At 40.1% G+C, this 22,340-nt stretch overlaps 1 pseudogene; it reads right to left on the reverse strand.

The window, feature by feature from the left end:
- Window positions 1-9,502, reverse strand: LOC135885759 (fibrinogen-like protein 1-like protein; annotated as a pseudogene).
- Window positions 9,503-22,340: the final 12,838 nt, after the last annotated feature.

Raw genomic sequence — 22,340 nt, forward strand, 5'->3', positions numbered from 1 at the left:
CTAAACCCTGCTGCAGTACATATGAATGGGCTTCAGTAGGATGCTTGATTTTCTACAGTCGCTGTCGCAGGAGGTCTGCCAGTGTAGGCCACCCCTGCGGTTCAGCTGGACATCATAACAGGAATCCTACCACCACTACCCTCCACTAACATCTGCACAATTTTCCAAACTTGTCCTGAATATCTCATGTTATAATGCATGTTCTTGGTTCTGGATGAGCTAAGAGAATCTCCCGCATTACCCTCGTACATCCCTAACTTCAGCTGGTAAAAATCTTCCTCATCTCTCATGACGAAGCTGTCGTATTCTGCATTTTTGTGCCTGCCCTGGGCATCAACTACATTTATACGGACTTTGTACCATTTTTGCTTGGTGATGAGGTTGATAAACTTATTGCCAAGCCAGTGACCTCCCTCTAGGTCGCCAAAGCCATATTTGTAGGTTGTCCAGGCTTCTGACCATGTGAGCTCAGTGTTGTGGCTGTTTCTCTGGGGCTGTCCACCCAGTGCAGCCATCCATATAGCACTGGACCACAAGCATGCAGCTTCCTTCAGGCTGCATGATGTAAAGGCCACTCTCACTGTGGTGTGAATGGAAAACTTCATCACAGTCCCTTGGGAAAGCTGAGGAATAAAAAGCTGTAGATGATTGGCTGATTCTAAAACTCTAAGCTAAATTGCTTTGTCTCTTCTCAGAATAAGCTTAAAGCTAACATAAACAGAAGTAGTAAAGGTCAAGACTGAAGTGCATTGCCTGTGAAGTGTGGAGACCTAGAATTGGAATATAACTCAGAATTTAGCCCATTATGTCAGATTCTTCCCTGGTGTAACTCCACCAGAATCCACAAAACACAGTTGGCCACTTTTTTTGTTTGTTTGTTTGTTTGTTTGGTGTCACACAGTTACTCCATACTAAATACTGAGTGCACTGGGGGAATGGAGACCTGCCTTCAGATGAATTGCAAGTCAGCAAATATGGCGATTTAAAAAAATTAAAGCTGCCTGCCTGCCTGCTACCATGGCTTAGCACAGTCTTGTCTTAAGTGCCTGCAGGCAGTGCTCTTATGTAACATTAAAGCATGTTATAAAGCCCCAGTGGTAGTAATGGATTTTCCAGCTGCTTACTCTATAACTGCAATGCAGCGGGACTCTTTAGCAACTTCACGGGCCTGTAAATGCTTCATTGTTCTCTCATCAGCTGTTCAAGTAACCTGCTTTGGCATGTAGAGGTCAGTAAGTGTAATTATTTTTTTAACAGTACATGATATGGCTTTCCAAGGAGCAGCTTCTTACAGAAGTAGCAGCATTTGCACTCCTCTATCTGTGTATCTCAATTCTTACACTGGCACCCATCCCCATGGCATCTGAGCACCATTCTTGTTACTGAGCTGCCCATATGAAACAAAGAGAGAGCTCAAACCAAAACTGCTCATTTAAATTCCCCTGAGCTTTGGAGAGGCTTGGATCTTGGAATGGTCTTTGTTTGTTAGCATGGCTGTTTCTGCAGGGAATAGGTACCTATCGTGTGTGTGTGTGTGTGTGTGTGTGTGTCACAACAGAAGTTCCACAGAGTCATTACAGAACTGGGCCAACTACTGTGTGTGACAAAGGCAAGATTCCCAGTCTTGAGTATGGAAATGGCTATGTGAGTCCTGACCTTCCATACCAGTGCGAGCTGGATGATAAAAATAGAAGCATCTTCAGACACTGACACTTGGGGACTTCAGAAAATCAGTTTGTGGTTAGCAGTATAATGAAATCTGCACTAGATCTGGAGTTAAAATGTTATGGCTTATGGGGAATTGGATTAAAAAATAAAGCTGTTTTTCTGTAAATATTTATAATGCAGGAGTAAGGAAATGAGTTCCTGGACTCTTGTACAGCATTAGCAGAGAGAATAACCAGTGGTTTAATTTAAATGGATGGTTGGGAAAGATGAAGATAGGAAGGCAAATTTTAAAAAGGAACAAAACCTAAAATATTAGAACCTACAGAACAACTTTAGTGAAAGAAGAGGCCATTCATACAAATGCACAGTCATTTTCAGGCCTGAATAAAAATGTCATTAAAGGGTGAAGTCTAAATAGCATTAAAGGAAATGGACAATAAAATCACTAAAATAGGTTTGGGTGCCCCGAAAAATGCATCTCTCCGTTAATTTACTTTTTGCTGGGGGAAAAAAATGCACGTGGCTCTGCTTACAGCAGCTAAGCTAATAGAGCTCCCCTGTTGGCTTCTCGGAAAAGGAAACTGTGCTTTGGAGATGGCAGCCATGAGTACAAATCTCCTATCCTGGTGCCATTGGAGAAAGGAATAATGTGACATTACTGCAAGGAACCATAATGTTTCTGCAGTAAAGTGTCACAGTCTGTGTCACAATAGAATCTTAATAGGAATGCCCCTTTCCCCATTAAGAGGAATTTGAGAATCTGCTTAACAAGGATGACCACTTTAATAGTAATGCAGCTGTCTGATGAGTTGCACAGTCCATCGTGTTACTGGAGCTGGGAAAAGGCAGTACTGGGAACTGAGCGGCTGCTGCTCGCCCACTGCCTGTAGCAATAGCAGCTGTGAGATGCCCATCAAAACAGACAGCATGTGTGGTTGGCATAGAAGGAGCAAATTAATTGGGGTGAATCAAAACAATACTTTCTGCCTGACTCACAGCAGTGGGATGGACCCCTTTAATTAAAGGAGAAAACTCATAGAAACCATTTCAAATTAAAACCTGCTGTAGGCCTAAGCACAGCTAAATTAACTGAAGGCATCCCCATTTCATGGAACAGCCATCCCTAGTAAACAGCAGTCTTACAGACAAAAATGTGGGGTATATCGTGAAATTGATCCATACTGAATTCCAGTCCAGGTGGATTTGATTTAAATCAGGGGTTCTCAAACTGGGGGTTGGGACCCCTCAGGGGGTCGCAAGGTTATTACATGGGGGGGTCACGAGCTGTCAGCCTACACTGCCAACCCCACTTTGCCTCCAGCATTTATAATGGTGTTAAATATCTAAACAAGTGTTTTTAATTTATAAGGGGGGTCGCACTCAGAGGCTTGCTGTGTGAAAAGGGTCACCAGTGCAATAGTTTGAGAACCACTGATTTAAATCAAATTGATTGATTTAAATCACTAGTCAGGAAGACTCGATTTAATCATGATTTTCTACATAAAAGTGCATTCTTGTTGGTTGTTATAACCTTAATACAGATTCTTCACAACTCAGAGATAGATGTAGGTTTCATTTTTAGAAGGTACACACTATACGTTTTTAAACAGTGATTTATTTTGAAAACTTTTCAGATTCGTTTTACAGCTATATCAGAAAATGAATGATTGTTTGGTTATTTCATTTACCAAAGGTAATTGAAGCAGATATTTATGAAGTCATTGGGAGGTGAACTATCTCCAATTCAACAGGTTAATCATTAATATTTGGAGGATTTTCTTGCCATGCTGTATTAGGAGGAGAACATCACCAGACAGACATTTAAATTGTTTTATTTAACTGAAACAACAACATTAAGTATTCTGGATTTTTTTCAACAGCAAACATATAATATTTTAACAAAACAAGCATATGTCACTCGCTTCTCACATTTATATCCAGACTTCTTTTCCTTGTCCGGATCTATTCCCCCCCAACAATCTTCTATTCATTGAACTTTTTGAAACTTTGCACTTTTAGAGAGAAGTAAGGGATTGACTCTGTGTACACAAATTTGCAGAGGGACAATAGAGTTGAGGTCTGTTATTTCTCACCTCTATATATTTATTTAAAAACATTTTTGCTGTTAACAAGCATGTTACCTCTGGAGAGACAAATCCACAGTTTGAGAACTGCAAAACTAAGCATCTCTGATGGTATCTTCTAGACTGAGCACTGAGTCCCATTGGGTAGATAGAAAGATTAACCTAAATAATCTATACAAAAACCCGTGGAACCCCATAAAATTGGGTCCCTAATCCATGAACTATTGGAACTCATTTACAAAACTTTTCTTAAATATTACATGAATATATTGTCTCATACTCTAGAATTAGAATTTATAATCCCTATTCCATGCTGAGATATCTTTGAGCTATAATGTATCTTAATTAAAACTATCTTTAGATAAAATGCTTTTTGAGGAAAAAACTTATCAAAAAAACCGATTTAAATGAAAAAAATTCGATTTTTTTATTTTATTTTTTTAAATAATTGATTTTTATCCACCCTGATTCCAGTGGGACTTCCGAGCTGGCCACATGGGTGAGGTCTTGCCTTTTAAAGCTTTATGCTGCATGTGGCACAAATACTCATTTTCAGATAAAATATAATAAAGTTGCAAGCAGCCCAATGCACACAGCAAGTGTTCGCTGATTTACATTCATCCCAGCAGGAAATGTGGATAGCTGGAAGAAACGAAGTACTACTAAGTAGATGCATGTTAACCTAGGAAGGAAGAAATAATTAGGATCCCAGAAGAGACGGTACTCGGGGCGGGGGGGAGAGAGGAGGGATTGAGAGGCTGAATTTGATTGTTACGGAAACTAGGTTATTGTGAACACACACACACAAGCAATAAAATTATTGTAAAGGAATTAGGCTGTAACTTGTTTGACAAATCCTAAAAGAAAGCTGAAAAGTGACTAGTAAATAATTCTGTATTGATATTTTTCATTACAAGTACACATGCACATCCCAGCTCTGCCACAGCCTTTCTGTGTGCCTCGGTCTCTCTCTGCCCCAAATCTGTTCAGTGGGAATAATAATTAAAGCTGGTCAGAGAATGGGAGGAGGGTTTCTGCAGAAATTTTTGAGGTTTTGGTGAAAAATTGAAATCCAAAATATTTTGATTCACAATGCTGCTGCCATGCTTCATGGGAGTTGTAGTCCAGATGCTTCGTGCTCCTGTTATTGGCCATGCTCTCTGGTCAGATCACTTCTCCTGTGGAGCACCACTGTCTCTTTGGTGAGGGGAGGCGGTGCATACGGCAGGCACATGTCTGTGATGAATCAGAGGAGATGTAATCCAGCCAGGGGTCCTGGCCCATAGAGGACAATGGGAGCATGAGGCACCGTGGCGACATTTCCAAATCAAAATTGGTGAGTTTTTTAATTTTAATTAACTTGCTGCTGAAGGCAGATGCTTTTCCTGAAATATTTCACTTAATTGAAACTCAGTTTTCTGTCCAAAAAAAAAAAAAAAAGGTAAGTTCTGACCAAAAGTTTTGTACCTGCCCTAATAATAATTTATCCCTCCTTCCCCGCACCCTTTGTCTGGTTTGTCCGCTCAGACTGTAAGCTCTTTAAGGCAGAGACAGACTGTCTCACTATGTGTTTTGTATAGTGCTTAGCTCAACTGGGCCTCCATCTTGTTTCGGGGTCTCTAGGGGCAAACATAATTCAATAACTGATGATGAAATACATATAGTGACCAGTATCAAAGGGGTAGCCGTGTTAGTCTGAATCTGTAAAAAGCAACAGAGGGTCCTGTGGCACCTTTAAGACTAACAGAAGTATTGGAGCATAAGTTTTCGTGGGTGAATGCCCACTTCATCAGACGCAAGTATAGTGAGTATACCAAGATATTAAGTTAGCGAGAGCATGTGCAGTGTACGGATGCTGCATGTAAGTAAACATACATGAGCCTAAACTTTAAAAAGTGACTAGTGCTTTGTTTGCCCTACTGGAGACAACTTACAGGGGTCTAATTTCCTAAAGGCCTGAGCATCCATCTTCTAGAAATCAGGCCCCTTTACTGTGCCTGAAGTTGGGCACCTAAAATTGCTGGTCACTTTTGATAAGTTTAGCTGTAGGATCACTCCTGTTCTTATATAGCCAGGGCTTTGTTATATTGGGAAACTTCCATTATATGTGAAAGATGAGGCAAATGGTTTTCCTTTTTCCATATGGTCGGCCTCCTATGGCCGTAGATGCAATAGAAAATATCAACTGTAATTAGAATGATTGATTCATATTGGTACTGTACATAGAAAATGCAAAGTGCTATGGGCCTGATCCAAAGCTCATTGTGATCGATGGACTTTGGATCCGACCATAGTAAGGGCTAAGTAATACAGTATTGTGCTTCTCTTTGTGATTCACAATGAAGAATATTGCTGTCAGACTACACCTCCGGATACAGAGGTAATTGGAGGAGTTACCGTGAAACTATACAACCTCTCAAGCCATCAAGTAAAATACATGCAGTTGTCATTGCATAGCATACAAAATCTTTTTTTTTTTTTTTAAGTGCTAAGTTTGTTACTATCTAAAACACTTTGATAACTCAGCGTAGTAAGGTAAGTGCAGACCTGCTGGTTCCTGTCAACTCTTATTTCTGTCATCTGCCAGAATAATTTTCCAGTGGGAATGTTATTGTTTCTTCATTCTTAGTTCCTTTGCATTTCTCATTCCTGTGCAACTCTGATTGCCTACTGACTCATCTTGCTATCCACTGTATCTCATTCAAACAAGGTTCTTAAACTTCGCTCAGCAGATTGTGTCTTCTTGATTTTAAATGTTTGTTTTTAATGAATGGTGGCAATAATACATCAGGGCTTATTTTCAGTAGATTAGAGCTGGTTGAAGGTTGTTTTGGTTTAAATCATTTTGCAATGAAAAATGTCTTTTTGACCAATTAGAAAAATATTTATTTTGGTCAAAATTTTCCAGTGGGAAGGAGGGGAAGGAGTTGAAGTTAAAAAATTTTCAATGTTTTTGATAAAATATTTCAGTTTTGGATTTTTGAAAGCTGAAGAATTTGATTTAGTTTTTTGGTTGGAAAAGCAAAAATAATTTTGGGAAATTTACAGGGGAAAATGAAAATCTTTCAAATTTTCCCACAAAAAAAAGTATATTTTAACCGTCTGTTGAGGATACTATTGTGCTGCCGTTCTTGTCTCCAGTGCTGCTTACTATATTTTGGTGCCTGGTGTGTGGTTGGAGTCATGGCCCCTAGTGGCCATTAAGATGCTGCCACCATAATCAAGCCCAAAGGCAATGGGAATATTTCTAGGGGCTGAAGATTTCAGGGTTTTCCCGCTGGTTTTATACTCACTAAGGACATGTTACTTCACCTGCCAGACTAATGAATATTGTGCAAAAAGAGTTAATTGATACCTAGGGCAATTTGTATGCAAAAGGCACTTGGATGCTATGGGGCAGTATAAATAGTCACGTTGTCCTAGTAAGGCAGAAACCTTTGTTAGAGGCTGGTATAAAGCCAGGCCATCTGAGGGAGAGCTACAGGTGGGATTGCAGCTGGCACAATCTCTCCAGCATATAAATGTATCCCAATACGGTATCACTAAGTTATTATCTGGAGCCTGACTTCCAAGCTGGTTACACTGCCTGTTCCATCAAACTGTTTATGAGCTTCTTATACCTTTGCATTTGGGGTATTTTAGAGGGGGAGGAGAGTTCTACATTAGTTTTCCATTTGCTGAAAAGAAGCAAAAGCCCATTTTCTCTATTGCTATTTTTGTCTCACTTTTCACAAAGCTTTAGGATGAGCACATCACAGGCTTCTTGTTCAAGGACATTTTATATTCGCTGTTGGCAAAATATTCTTTCAAGAGACTGTTGCAGCAGTGAGGATTTAAATATCAAGAAGAAAGTTATGCAGAACCAAATGGAATAATCGCTCATCCCTTTATTATTCTTCATTGGAAATATTTAAGTTCCTATACTTACATAACTGCACACTGTTCCAGAATAGCAATAGGTTTTAAGAACTTGCATCTAATTTCTGGGATATCTGTTTCATGGCTTGCTGTTCTAGTCTTTGCATTCTCTGCACAGATACAGTTAACTATACCAACCTGGGTGGTGTCTTTGTCATGAGGACAAATTCCCACTAGTGATTAGGCTGACCTTTCAAAACTGTCATAACATGTATCATCCCAGACCAATGAGCCCACCAGTCCAGACCAATTATCTATTATTCCCCCCAACACAAAGACTCCCTGGCCAGCTCTCCTCCACAACCTGCTCCCCAGACAAAGGTTCCCCTCCTTGTTCTGCCACACACGTTGTTTTGTCTTCTTTTCTCCTTCAGCTATTGGTTGGAGTCTGCCTCACTTCTGCCATTTTTACACCAGTGTATCTCTGTACACTTCAGTGGGATTACTCATAATTTATACCAGTATGATAGTGATCAGAATAGGACCTGATGAGCCTCTCTGCAGGCTCTCCTAAACAATGGTTGACCCTCCCACTCACTGCTGATGCCCTCAAATTTGCCTGTCAAAATAAATAAATAATTCATCCCTCCCATCTTAGGCAATTGGACAGATGGAATTTTGCACAATTGGATTGCCACTAAACTCAGTGGAGCTAAACTCGATTACATCAGATAAGCACCAGGACCTTAATTTGTGATCTCAGACTCAAACCCATGTTTCCAAAGGTGAAAGCTAGTATATTGCTTCACTGTGAATATATATATAGAGAGAGAGTTAATGGATATGAGTATATGATAAAGCCCATACATTATGCTACTCTGAAGCTATATTCATTTTTAAACAAGAAATGAATTACAGTACTATAAATTGAAATCCTGATTCTGTTTCTTAAAGGAGATAGAAAATAAAGATCAAGCTGCACTGTAAATAATGATGCCAGTTTTTAAAACCCTTCTTTATTTCCTAGCTAGAGTAGGGGCATGTACAAATATTTTTTAAAACAGAGCAGGGGAAGAGTTATTCTGTAGACAGATTTTTCCTTGTAAGAGCTCTTCTTAAATTAAATGTGTTCCATTCCCTCTCGTTGGCTTTATTATAAAAGTATGTTATATAATTCTCCATAGATACCAATAGACAGATTTATTTATGGGTTTTGGAAGCTCCATGTAATTTGGGCATAAAACATGAAGTATGTTTTATAGTTCCTCATTAATAATGGTTGAGAATTATGTTCATCTGAGGCAGCAAACATAAATTCTTAATGTTTAGGTATTCATTATATGCCTACAATGACTGGAAGTTGCCACAGGAAAATAAAAGCCAGTGGTCCCAGAGGCTTTTTGTTTTATATTCTGTCAAGCAAATGTGGAAAGTTCTATTCGTTGACCTCTTGACCCCCTAGAACTTCTGAATTCTAACAAGATCCATTGATTGAAAAACTCAAATTGGAAATAAGAGACAACTTTTCAACCCCAAGGGTAGTTAACTATCGAAGCATCTTACCAAAGGAAGTGGTAAATTTATCATCTCATGGAGATTTTAAGTCAAGATCAATTGTCTTTCTCAAAGATATGCTCTAGTTCAGTAGTGTTTGATTGCTGTTGAGATCGATACCGTTCACTTACATCATAGGAAAGAACAATTCCCGCCACAGCAGAAATTACTGGGTGAAATTCTATGGCCTGTGTTACTGCAGGAGGTTAGAGTAGATGCTCATAATGTTCCATTGTGGCCTTAAAATATATTAAATTGCTGGAAAGACAAAGGCTGTTCTTACCTCTCCTGTATATAATATCATCCAAGTTGTGAATTGCATCAATATCCTTTACCATGTGCAGGTTGTCAACATCCTGAAGATGTTTCTTCCAAACGTCTTTATTCTTCTCTAACGCTGAACTGGGTGTGCAGCTCAGAAAAAGAACTGCAAATGCAGCTAGCAGGGTATTACAGGAAGACATTTTTTGGGAAACCTGGAAAAGGCCACAAATACATGCATTATTTGGAAATGGCTTCCATGCTTCTAATACAACTGTCCTCTTAATAAACATACAGTGCTTTGGGGTTAAGTTCAGAAGGAGAAAATAGACTGTCCGGTTTCTGATTTATTCTAAGAGATTAAGGTGCATGATGACTAAGCCAGTCACTGACTAAGTTCAATGTACATATTTGTAAATCTGAAAAAAAGTACCTTCACAGATGCTCAATTCATCAACATTATTTACTTTCTTGTTATAGCATAGTTTATTGGGCTTACAGAGGATAACTATGCCTCATAAAGGGGGATAACAAGGTTCTCAAATTCATCATCAAAGATTGCATTTAGTAAAAACAAAATGGTAAAGTAATTGTTTTTCATGATACTGGAAAGGAGGCTAGATCAAAACCAGGAAATCATATGATGCTTCAAGGAAGTATTTTAGTAACTGTTTGATAGAGATTAGCACGAAAATATGACCGTGACAAAGGCCCGTTGATGGTTCATTGCTATTTGTCAGCAGTTCTTGTCAGGCCTACGTACTCACTACACCTAACACACTGTCATGATGTATACCCAAAAGATGGCATGTAATATATCATTGAAAAACTAATAACTCACTGATCTTTAATAATCTTGCATGATGTATGTACGAGGTAGGTACAAAGAGTTATGGATATTTGATAGAATTATGTTCTTAAAATGTGTTTGGCAAGTAATGCATAAGCCCAGTCTGCCCTAGACAATGGAATGCCTAACCAGCCTGGTCATCCGGGAGAGACAATAAAGGTGCATTTACATAAAAGGTAAACAAGCCATCAAGCTAACAGGGGCAGAGATAATGACTCAGTTATCACCAGCAGGGAAGGAACCAGCATGAAATCTTCACCAACCTGCATGGCATCTCTTCCCAGATTGAGAAAAGGAACTTTATCGGAGAATGGTTTACTGGACTATAAAGACAGGGAGTCTGATACTCTCATTATAAGTAATTGAATCAACTGATTGTATACTGTATTATAAAAGTATATCTATTAAGGTCTTTTATGAAAGGTAATGAGACACTGGTGATAATATTATTGTAAAATATATGTATTAGCACTAGAGGAAACATGGATACTCTCTGATATTCTGGTTTAAAGTCTGTGACCAAACAAAGGGAGAAACAGGTTTTCTCCAAGACAAGAGGAAAGGCAGTTATCTACCAATGAAATGAAGCAAGGGGTGACCAAAAACAATGGAAGCCCTTTTTACATATGAATCAGCAGAGGGGTGGAAAGTCCACAGGAAGGGAAGAAAAGCATGAGGTCATCCTGAGTCTGGGGATAAAACAGTAAATTTGGGAAGATATAAGGAGAGAGAAGAATCCATCTTAACATTCATCATTGGACAGACACAACGGGCCAGAGCTCTTGCAAACGAAGATGAGTCCTTCAACCATGAGGGTTGAAGTCTCTGGGAACTGAATATATGTGAGAAACCTGCTTAGTCTAAGAACTTTCACTTAGAAAGACAAGGGAAACCAGCCCTTTGTGCTACTATGGAAGGTCCTGACTGAGGTAAAGGCAGCTATGGCTGGAAAGCAAAAAGATTGGTAAGAAAGATACCTTGAACCAAAGCTGTAGCTTGTTAAGTCTTAGCCACTAGGAAGCATATTTTACTTTATTTGCTTGTAACCATTTTGTCCTCATCTCTTATACTTGAACTCACTTAAAACCTCTCTCTCTCTCTTTGATTTCTAATAAAAGTAAAACAATTTTTTTAATCAACCCCATGCTGTGTTTGACTTTAAGTGATTATTAACTCCAGTTAAAACAACAAGCTACTGTGCTTTTGTCTCTGTAAAGGACCAATGGACCTTATCACTCCTCTGAATGTTCCAAGGGAGGACTGGACGTTACAGGGCAGGCAGTTTTAGGGAAATTTGGTACTGGGGGTATGTTGGGGTCACCCTGCAAGTAGTAACCAAAGATGGTGAAGACAAGGGTGTGCCTATTGTTGTGTGGGCAGGATGCTGGAGTCAGAGTTCTGAACCAGGGTTGCCCAGCACCTAAGGAACTTCATGCTTGTCTGCTGGCTGTTGGTATCCAGGCTGTGAGCCACAGCAGCAGAGCATTTAAGACAGCCAGGGTTTCAGGGCATGTGGTGGCACAACTTCTCACTGGCCTAAGTTACACCCAAAACATGACCGTGGCTATTCATTTTACACCTGCTGCTCCAGTTCTCTAGATCGTGCTATGTTGTTGGATTTCATTATGATGTATATTGGACAAACAATTGACCAAATTCATCCCTACTGTAACTTCATTTAACTTCAGTTTTCCTGCCTTCATCTGAGAGCATCTCAGTACTAGAAAGATCTAAACAAATTAGAGGGGAAGAGCATCAAAAGGCTTTGAAGAGCTAGAGGAAATGATTTCTGAAGCAAGATTAAAAGAAACAAATGGATATAGGTTGCCTATATGATAATTAAGCAGGGAAAATAACTGTCATCAAGTATTTGAAAGGCATAAACTCCAAGGATGGAGGTGACCTGTTTAGGGTGACCCAAGGGACTATATCTAGCAATAGAACTAGCTGGCTTTTTGGAATTTCAAATGGAGGAGGGAGGAATTGAAGAAACTTTTCACAAAATATTTGTTTTGGGGTTTTTTTTTTCCTTCCGATTCTTTTGTATCTAGGAGTATTGGAAAGAAATTCAGAGGAGGTAAATTTAGGCTAGAAAATACAGGAAATAAATCTAAACTGGAATATGATCTGTGAAATAAATTCCCCAGGGAAATAGTGGCAATCCCATTACTTGAGACCTTTAGAAGGAGATCGGATAGCACACTAGAAAATGTACAGTAGGGAGCAATCTACATTAGACTGGATAGAGGGCTATCCAGGATAGAGGGCTATCCAAGATAGATGATTTTTGTCTTTTCACTCACTAACTTCTGATTCCCTGAGTACATCTCCATATGGTGGAACTAGCACCCTTAGTTTGAAACCTATTTTAAGTGATTGTTAAAGCAGATCAATAAACTACTCAGACCCCCACAAAAAATGTTGATGGCTCATCGGTCTGAGATTGTGCCGCTTAGAAAAGAGATGACTAAGGGGGGATATGATAGAGGTCTGTAAAACCAAGAATGGTGTGGAGAAAGTGAATAAAGAAGTGCTATTTACCCCTTCGCATTAGAAAAGAACCAGGGGTCACCCAATGAAATGAATAGGCAGCAGGTTTAAAACATGAACCTAGCTAGCTTCTCTGAAAGCTTCCCCCTTCCCGCTCTTCCCTTGTCTTGTTTTCCTTTTGACAAATAATAACTTGTCTTTGGAAGGAGATGTGCTTGCAGGGGGAAGCTTGATAAAAGGTGATTTGGAATGGAAGCTGACAGAAAACACTCCGTTCTGAGGACCAACGTTTCCCTCAGGGATGCATGTCAAGATGAGATTGGTCTGGCTTCTGGTATACATCAGACACACAACTAGTACTAGGATTTCTGTAATTCTCTTTGGGGTGTCACGGACATGTTACCAGTGTCACAGATCTACATTTAAAACTAGCTGATTTTTTTATTTCCGTGACTCGGAATTATTATTGCCACAGAACTTGGTTTTCTCACCTCTTTGACTTTGTGCTGAGAATCCAAAAACAGATTCTCTCTTGAAAAGTCAGGCTTAGGCCAGACAGGTTTCTGAGGAAAAATCTTGGATGTCTGTATTAGCTACCCCAGGCCAAGCACTGATGGACTATTTTCCCCAAATAAAGCTGGAAAAAAGAAAGTCTTTGCAGGGGTGGACAAAAGTTCCAACTACTGTTACTATATAGATGTAAATTTCAAGGTTAAAATGTTATTTCTGTGTTATCCAATGTATCTTGTCTGCCCTCAAGTGGGCTAAATTTTACTTTGCAGCTCATATGTGGAACACAGTAGTTAGGACTGGATTAAACAGGCACTATGGACACGTGCTAGGGCCCTGGGTCACAAAATCATATGATGGCATCAGAATCTAAGCTTTTATTGGGGGGGGAAATGGTTACTAAACATCACAGTTGTGAATAAAATCTTGAAAATGTGATCTGAATGTAACCAATGCAGTTATTTCTGCCTGACTTGGTTATGAGCCTGAAATAATAGCTCTGAGAGGCGTGAACTGCTCCATTCATCTTAGAGGGTTATTAACTACTAATATATCTTCTAATTTATTTTTTTAAAATCAAATGCAGATAAAATGTAGTATCAATCCAAAGTAACTACACAAACTAAAGGAGCCAATTAGTAAAACAGAGACCTAGGAGGGAGGTCAGGGCAGATGACCTGAATCTCCCTAACAGGATTATTCTGTCCGTTATTGGACATCTCTCAGTAATGGCTATCACTGACCCGAGGGGGAGGGCTTTCTGATCACGTGGCCACTAGCTGTTCTCGAAACACTTCCTTCTGCACTCTGGTGAATCTGCCACCTGGTGTCTAATTGTGTTTTTTCACTGTCAGTGATGGGGTGGGCATGTGTTTGTTCTGTAAATACATCAGCACTATCTCTAGCTTACTGAATGTTGTCAAGCAGAGCCAGTGTCCTCCTTGGTCTTGTTTGAATGTCTTCTCTTCCTCCTGGGAGACAGACCCTCAGCAGTGATGACGACATATTACTTTGGTACAAATAGTATAGCTATTGCTTTTGTAGGTGATCAGCCTCTCTCCCTTTGAAATCTGCAGTGGGGGTGCTTGGCTTGTGTGTTCCATCTGTTTTCCTGATATATCACTCTTTTGTAACTGCGTCAGGGTTCACCGCATTAACCTCAGGATTTTTATTAGATGTCGACACTAAGCTTTTTGCCTTCTGTCCATGAACTTCTGAGCTCTGGTCCTAGTATGGCATTGTGAGGAGCATCATGACATTCCAACAAAACTAAGCCTGAATCCCTTGAATCACAAAAGTGCTTTTAAAAAAAAAAATCAAGTTTGTTGCTACTTGTGCTGACTTTTCTGCAAATGCATTTAGGGGAGGGAGCTTGAACTGATACATCAGAGAAAATTGCCAAAATGTGACATTACATCAGGCCAAATTCTGGCTGTGGACTGAGAGTATACATAAAAAGCTGCTGTTAGAGGCTGGTGTGCAGAGTGGAAGTGATTATCCCACTATTCTGGGTCCTTATTCTTATTCCTCTGTTATGCCCATTACTCTTAGCCCTGGCAGAAATAATCTGCTCATGAGGTTATTCTTGGGGCAGCCAGAATACGTGCTCTCAGTATTCTTTCTCTGGCAGCATTGATCTAGACCCATTACCATCCAAACCTTAAGAGTGGCACAATTTGACCCCAGTATTGCAGTTTTTAAAAAATTATCTCTAATTTACAGCTTAATCAAATCTTTTGATTTAAAAGTGAATAGGCCATTACTTTGTGCTCTTAATATTCTGAGTTTTTTATGCAATCGTCTATTGTACACACTCAGGTTTAAAAAAATAATAAAATAAAATAAAAGAATCTTCAAAGAGAATGAAGGCTCCAGGCTAGATCCTCAGCTGGTGTAATCAGTGTCGTTCCGTTGACCCAACTGGGGTAAATCAACAGTGCTTCAGTTACTTCAGTTTTCAGAGTAGCAGCCGTGTTAGTCTGTATCCGCAAAAATAACAGGAGTACTTGTGGCACCTTAGAGACTAACAAATTTATTAGAGCATAAGCTTTCGTGGGCTACAACCCACTTCTTCGGATGCATGGGTTGTAGCCCACGAAAGCTTATGCTCTAATAAATTTGTTAGTCTCTAAGGTGCCACAAGTACTCCTGTTATTTTTGCAGTTACTTCAGTGGAGCTACAGCAATTTACACCAGCTGAAGATATAAAAATTGACCCATAATCCTGTGCCTACAAGTTACAAGTATAGTTCAGTCACCAAAACGGGGGGAAACATTTGTGGAACTGCCTGCTACAAAGCTGGGGTTTCTTTTAAATGACTTTTCAAAGAATATCTTGGAGTGAGGCATCTAGGTTAGATGTACCAAATATGTGCAGTTTCCTGCAGTTTCTTGTGGAGACTAGGGCCTTTTCTCTTTGCACAGTAGGTGAAGAAATCCTAACACATTGCCAAATTTAGAATGAACAGTTCAGTTGCCATATGTACTTGCTGTTTCGTGACCCAGATCCAAATCAGTGCTCACTGGGCAGAAGATGTTATATGGGGAACTAAAAGACATAAGATACACTTTTCTGAAGCATGAATGTTCCAAATTGCACCTCAACTGCCTCTTGAAGTTCTTATTTGATAGGGCACAGATGTGATGCAGCCTTTGAATGTTGCAATACACTGAGGATATGTTTATTCAGAATGATGCCTTGAGATTTGGCTGTGATAAAATCCCTGTCCATTGCACTGAACATTTATGTCTTAAGTTTTAAGAGTACAATGACCCGGTGTCTGAGATTAATAAGTGCTCAGGAGGCTTGTGCATATACAATCTGGTTTTCAGAGGTGCTGAGTACCCGCAATTCCATTTTACTTCAGTTGAGATTCTGGGTACACAGCACCTCTGGAAAATCAACTCTTTAGTGCTTTGCTTCGGTTTCACTGGTCTTGGTGCTGCTCGGTTTTTATCTTAAAGAGGTTCCATAGAGCTTTGCTTTCAACACTGCAAATAGATCAAAGATTAAAAGTCAAAGTCCCTGGCCAAAATGTTCAAAAATAGCCACTGACTTTGAGGGTCGCCAGTTAGACACGCTTTGGATCTGCTTTTGAGAGGTGTGAAGTATTCCTACTCCCCATGGACTTAAGTGGGACCCAGAATCAGTGACCCCTATTGACATGTGCCTGTAAATTCATAAACTTCTGTACACAATGAAATACCCAAAACTGTGAGGGGAATATTTTATGGGTGTGTTTGTTTTTGCTATTCAAGCAGAAAAGCCAATGGCTGTCCCCAGTAAAGAGCAATTGTCTTCAGTCATTAGGTATATTCTTAAGGGTTGGGTGATTAACAACTGATTCCTTGGGTTCTGCAAAATAACTTACAGAAGATGCTCTGATACCACAGTGCTGGACTCAGTGGAAAAAAGTAGATTAAAAGAACAGGGGGAAAGGGATTCTCCAAGAATTCCCAAGCAGGAGCTCACTGCCCATCTCTAATAATTTTGTGTCATCTGCAAAATTTGCGACCTCACTACTCATTGTCTTTTCTGGTTCCTTAACAAATGTATTAAAACAGGCCAGTCTTAATATGGAACACTAGGGCACATCCTGGTCAACTTTTTCCTTGGTTGAAAATTGAAACAATTATTCCTAATCTTAGTTTTCTAGCCAGTTTCTAATCTATTATTTCAGTTGCCCAGTGACTACTTCCTAAAATAATCCTTTTCAAGGAACTTTTTTGAAAGTCCAGTTAAATTATGTCAGACAGGTCTCTGATACCCAGTTCTCTTTTACCCACTATTTTGTTGATCTAATCTGAGAATTTTAGCTGATTAGAGTGTCATAATTTTCTTTTGAGAAGGCATGCTGTTTCTCTTTCTGGGCCAGATTCTCAGCTGGTTAAACTAGCATAGCTCCACTGACTTTGGAGCTGCACCAGTTTACACCAGCTGAGGATCTGGATCTCCATTTGCAATGATCACTATAGGGTAGGAGTTCTAGGAGTTGGAGAGATAAGGTGCAGCAGACAGGTCAGATGGATGTGTTGCATGCAATGTTTTTTTTCTTTTGTATTCTGCAGAGACACGTGCTTCTCCTGAAAGCTTACCTCCATTGCAGACATGGTTTTAAAATATTCTCTCTGATCACACAGTATACTGAGAATAACACATTGGCATGAGGAAAAGATCATTGTCTGATCAGAGTTCCCCACCAGTACTGGATATTAGTTTAATATTTGCAGAATTTTCAGAGCTAATAAACAAAAATGACAGGTGTGGAGTGATAAAGAGCTACAAGACTTGATGCCACAGCTCATATCTACTCAAACTTAAGTGGGGAATGATTTATTTGAAAAGAAAACAATATTCATCTCACTATGTATCTTTTGCGCATTTATTTCAGGTTCCTATAAATCATCAATAATGTTTATTTTCCATTAAAGCACAGCAATTACAACATTGCCACCTTTTTTCCCCGTTGGAACATAAATCATGTTATTTTACAAGTTAATGGACTACAATCTCAGCTGGTGTAAATTGGCATTGAAGTCAATGGAGCTGCATTCATTTGCACTAAATTAATATCTGGCCCAAAATATTTAACCCTGTGGTTAACAACATTCTGAATGAAAAAATTAGACCTTGAAATATACAGATTGCATATTGGTGGTTGGTTTGATTGGCCTCGGAGTTGAGCTAATATAAGCAGAAAGGGCTGCTAGCTGATGAGGAACAAATAATTAAAATTTAATATGTCTGTTACAGTTTTTCCCATTTGGTCTAATCATTATATAAGCTGACTTGCATGCCTTATATTCAGTACACAAACCCTTCCAGTAAATGCCATTATCACTGTTTAGGAGGGCGGAACGACAGTTGTCATACCACCAGCCTCCTGCATAGTTTAGGGCACAATTATTAGAGACTCTGCTATCTTGATCCTTGTCCAAAGTGGAGAAGTTCATGTTACTCATACATAATGGTCAGAGCATCTCCTGCTTCACCTGAATAGTCTCTTAACCTCCGAGCATAACCATTTCCCTCACTATCCAGCGCAAAGCTATGGTAATTGGCATATTTTTTTTCACCGTCAGCACTGATAATGACAAATCTTACAGTGAAGGTATTTTGCCTTGTTAAGAGATATATAAATTTATTGCCAAGCCAGTGGTTGCCCTCCAGATTACCAAAGCCTTTCTTATAAGCAGTCCATGAGTGGTCCCAGGATGTTTTTTGACTGACTGTATTTCTCTGCAGGACTGTCCAGCCCCCTCCATCTTGCTCCATTTCACATTAGACCACTATCAAGGAGGAGTTTTGTGGATGGACAACATATAGTCCACTTTGTCTTCTGCCACGTCGATAAGTTGCCTTGCAGTCTCTTGCCAGATATTCTGGGAAAAAACAAAACAAAGCCTGTTAAGTGGATTGCATCCTGGGAGAGGGTAGGACCTGTTGTTGGTCTCTCTACCAAGGAGGAGACTAAGAAAGGCCAGGAGTTATGATCTTCACCTACTTTTCCCCCACAGTTTCTGGACTAGAAATCCCTCTATTTTTGGCAGAGACCATGTCACTGGTGTCAACTGAACCTTCTTAAAGAGTCATTAGAGTCATTTCCCATTTGACACATACTAGTCTAGAGCTAAAATTTTCAAAAATGCCAAAGTGACTTATGAGCCTAAGTCTCATTGAAAGTCCATCGAGCATAGGCTCCTAAGAACTTAAATCAAGAAATATAGGTGCCAACAGGACTTTTACAGTAAAACTATAGGCACCAACTGAGTTTAGGCACCTAGAAGGTTAGGCGACAGCTAAACGGGGGGGTTTATGGATTGCGATGGTGCCTAAAACTGGGACTTAGGCACCTAAATCTGGTGTTGAGGTGCCTAACTTCCTTTGTAGATCTGAGCCAGTTTCTGAGTTTGAAAGAGGATGGGGCCTGATCCAAAAGTTATTGAAGTCAGTGGAAAGACTTCTGTTTAGTTCAGTGGGTTTGGGGTCAGACACATAAGGCCAGATTTTCTAATGTATTTAGACACCTAAATATGCAGGTGGCTACCTGCTGGGATTTTCAGAAGTGCCTAGTGTCCTAACTCCCATGGATTACTAGCTAATATGTTCAGCCAAAACGTGGAGCAGTCCACACAGTATGAAGCCCTGGAGTGTGAAAGCAGAGACGAATGCAAGGAACTGGGATATTTTGAATGCATCTGTTATGTGACTCACATAAAATCAATAGCAATTGTTACAGTGATGCATGGGAATGTACATATACCCTGTTCTTCCTGTAGATGAATGATCACTGGTACATGTATTCATTCTATCATCTTCCTTTCAGAGTGGTCTCCCAAATCACGCCAACCAGAAAGCAAAAGATTAGATGAGTGGGAGTGATGCATATGAAAGTCCAGTCTTTGGATAACACCACGGTAGGATGAAGCCCTTGGTAAAGGGAGTATAAAAGCTTTGCCACTGAAGCCTTGCCATGGCCCATCTTATACAGAGCACCTATACAGGATTAAATGCCTCATCTTTCTCCTCAGAACTCTGGTGAAATGGGCTCTATGCCGCTTTGAATAGGCCAAGATAAAGTGGAATTTTGAGGGTAGAGTGAGAAGATGCAATCAAATTCATGCGTATACAAATAGAGTTGATGGGATCCTCCACTTAGGGGGTAGAGAGGGGTAGCAGCCAGCACTCCAACCCATAGGCTTGCATGTTATGCGCTGCAGAAGGCTTGCACTCCAATCCTGCAAACTGCCCCATATGTGGGGGAGAGAGAGGTGGTGGATAATTTCCCCTCTACCTCATCCCCTCTTCAGCAAGATTACATATAACCTGATCATATGTGGGTTTCCCGAATTTCTCCCCAAATGCACATTACAGAGGGATGCATTTTTATGTGACTTCCCTTCCATAGGCCTTACTCTTTTATTCCTGCTCCATTACTGGTTTGTTCCTCCTTTTAGCAATACACAAGCAACCAGCTCTACTGCATGTGCTAAGGTAATGCCTGATTAGAACTGCACACAAGAAGATATTTGCTGTACACAATAGCAAGTTTAATTGATTCTACAAAACCCAGGAGCAATGCTACATATTCTTGAGCAATGTCTTCTAGCACCTTATCCATTAACTAGCTAACCTTCGATGAGGCTCCTAATACACATTTATCCCTTCCCTCCTTAACATCTGGCATTAGGAACTGAATTCAAGCTAAAAAAGACACCTCTGCCATGTTCTCTTCATCTTTCCCTCTTTAATGCATGAGATTTCTCTCTTAAAAGTAGCTACAAATGATAGGTTTTTTACTGATATGGTGCATGATTAAACTGCTGCCCAGTGCATAAAGTGCCTGATTGACTATGTATCAGAAGATGGTTGGTTTAACTCTGGCCTAGCATGTGATGCTTAGACACAGAGAGGTTAAGTCACTGACAAAGTGGAAAATAGAACTGGAGCGTCCTGACTCCATTCCCTTCGTGTAACTCCTAGACCTAGCCCCATCTTTCATGACTCTGCTTTTCTTGGATTGTTTTATTGGGGGGAGGGAGAAGGGCGGTACCTTCATAAACTTGGCTTTTTGGTATATTTAACAGACTATTTTCCTGGCCTGTCAACATGTGCTTGTTGGCAATTTTTGAGAGGAGCTGGTCCCTTGTTAAAGCTTGTTTTGCTTTTTCTGCTTCAGTAAAGGTGACAAGAAAACACAATCACAGGGCTAGGTAAAGTTTCATCTTTGAAATCTAAAAAGAAAAAATTAGAATACGGTTATAAGGATTAATATATCCTAACATCGTGAACACAATGCCCCCAGTAGCCCCCAGCATCATAAATGTACATTTTCTGCCATACTCTCTTTTTTGAAATGGTATTTTAGTCTAACAAGTACTAGCACAGTGGAATGCAGTAATGCCATCTCCCATTACCCAGCACAATATAGGGTAATTCCACAGGGAGAGATTCATCCCTGTGCAGAGGGCCAGCAACAGCCCTATGCACCATTTAAATCCCATGTTAAACCCTGTTTTGAGAGTCTAAGGGAGATTTAAATAGTGATGGGCTTCTGTGCAGGGGGGAATTTCATCTAAGGTGAGGAACTGGAAGATATTATGTCATCAACTTAATATATACAGGAATGTTGCAAAGTGCTGGGAAATAAAACAAGATCACCACTCAGAAATTCCCTGCATTTTCCAACCAGTGGTAATGCCTTGGGCTCGGACCTTGAACACACATATTTACAAGTCAGTGGAATCACTTGTGTGCTTACAGTTACTCGGGTGTTATCCCTTCACGGGAAGCGGCGTGGGCCGAGGGATGTGCTGGCCACAGCTTCCCGCCGCCCCCATTGGCCTGGAGCGGCGAACCGTGGCCAGTGGGAGCCGCGATCGGCCAAACCTGTGGACACGGCAGGTAAACAAACTGGCCTAGCCCGCCAGGGTGCTTACCCTGGCGAGCCGTGTGCCAGAGGTTGCCGACCCCTGATCTAGGTCAATGAATCAGTAATAATGAACAATTAAGAAATTGATTTTGAAATAATTATTCAATGGGGGGAAATGCCAATACTTGCATGAAGTATTAGCTGCATACTATTATTCAACCATCTACAGAGGCACTGAATAAGGAAAACATTTATTCATAAGAAGTACTTGATTAAGAAATCGCCCAGATTTGCAATGAATTATTTGACCTATTTTAGTAATGTGTGTGCATGACAGTAAATTATTCATCTCTTTAAGTTATGGTAGAATGAATTGCTATTAGCTAATAGATATTTCTGTCCTTTGTCATGCAGAATACTATCAAGGCCTTACTTTCAGAAGTTCTGAGCATCCGTAAGTCCGGATGACGTCAGTGAGAGCAGTGGGTACTCAGTACTTCTGTAAATCAGGCCATGGGAGCCACAGGGAACCTAATTAATAGAATCATAGAGATGTAGGGCTAAAGGAGACTCTGAGAGGCTGTCTAATCCAGCCCCCTGCACTGAGGCAAGACTAAGTATATCGACACCATCCCTGACAGGTGTTTGTCTAACCTGTTCTTACTTCATTCACACTTGCCTAAATATGACAAA

The sequence above is a fragment of the Emys orbicularis genome, chromosome 11 (assembly GCF_028017835.1).
Source record: "Emys orbicularis isolate rEmyOrb1 chromosome 11, rEmyOrb1.hap1, whole genome shotgun sequence".
Classification (NCBI taxonomy): domain Eukaryota; kingdom Metazoa; phylum Chordata; order Testudines; family Emydidae; genus Emys; species Emys orbicularis.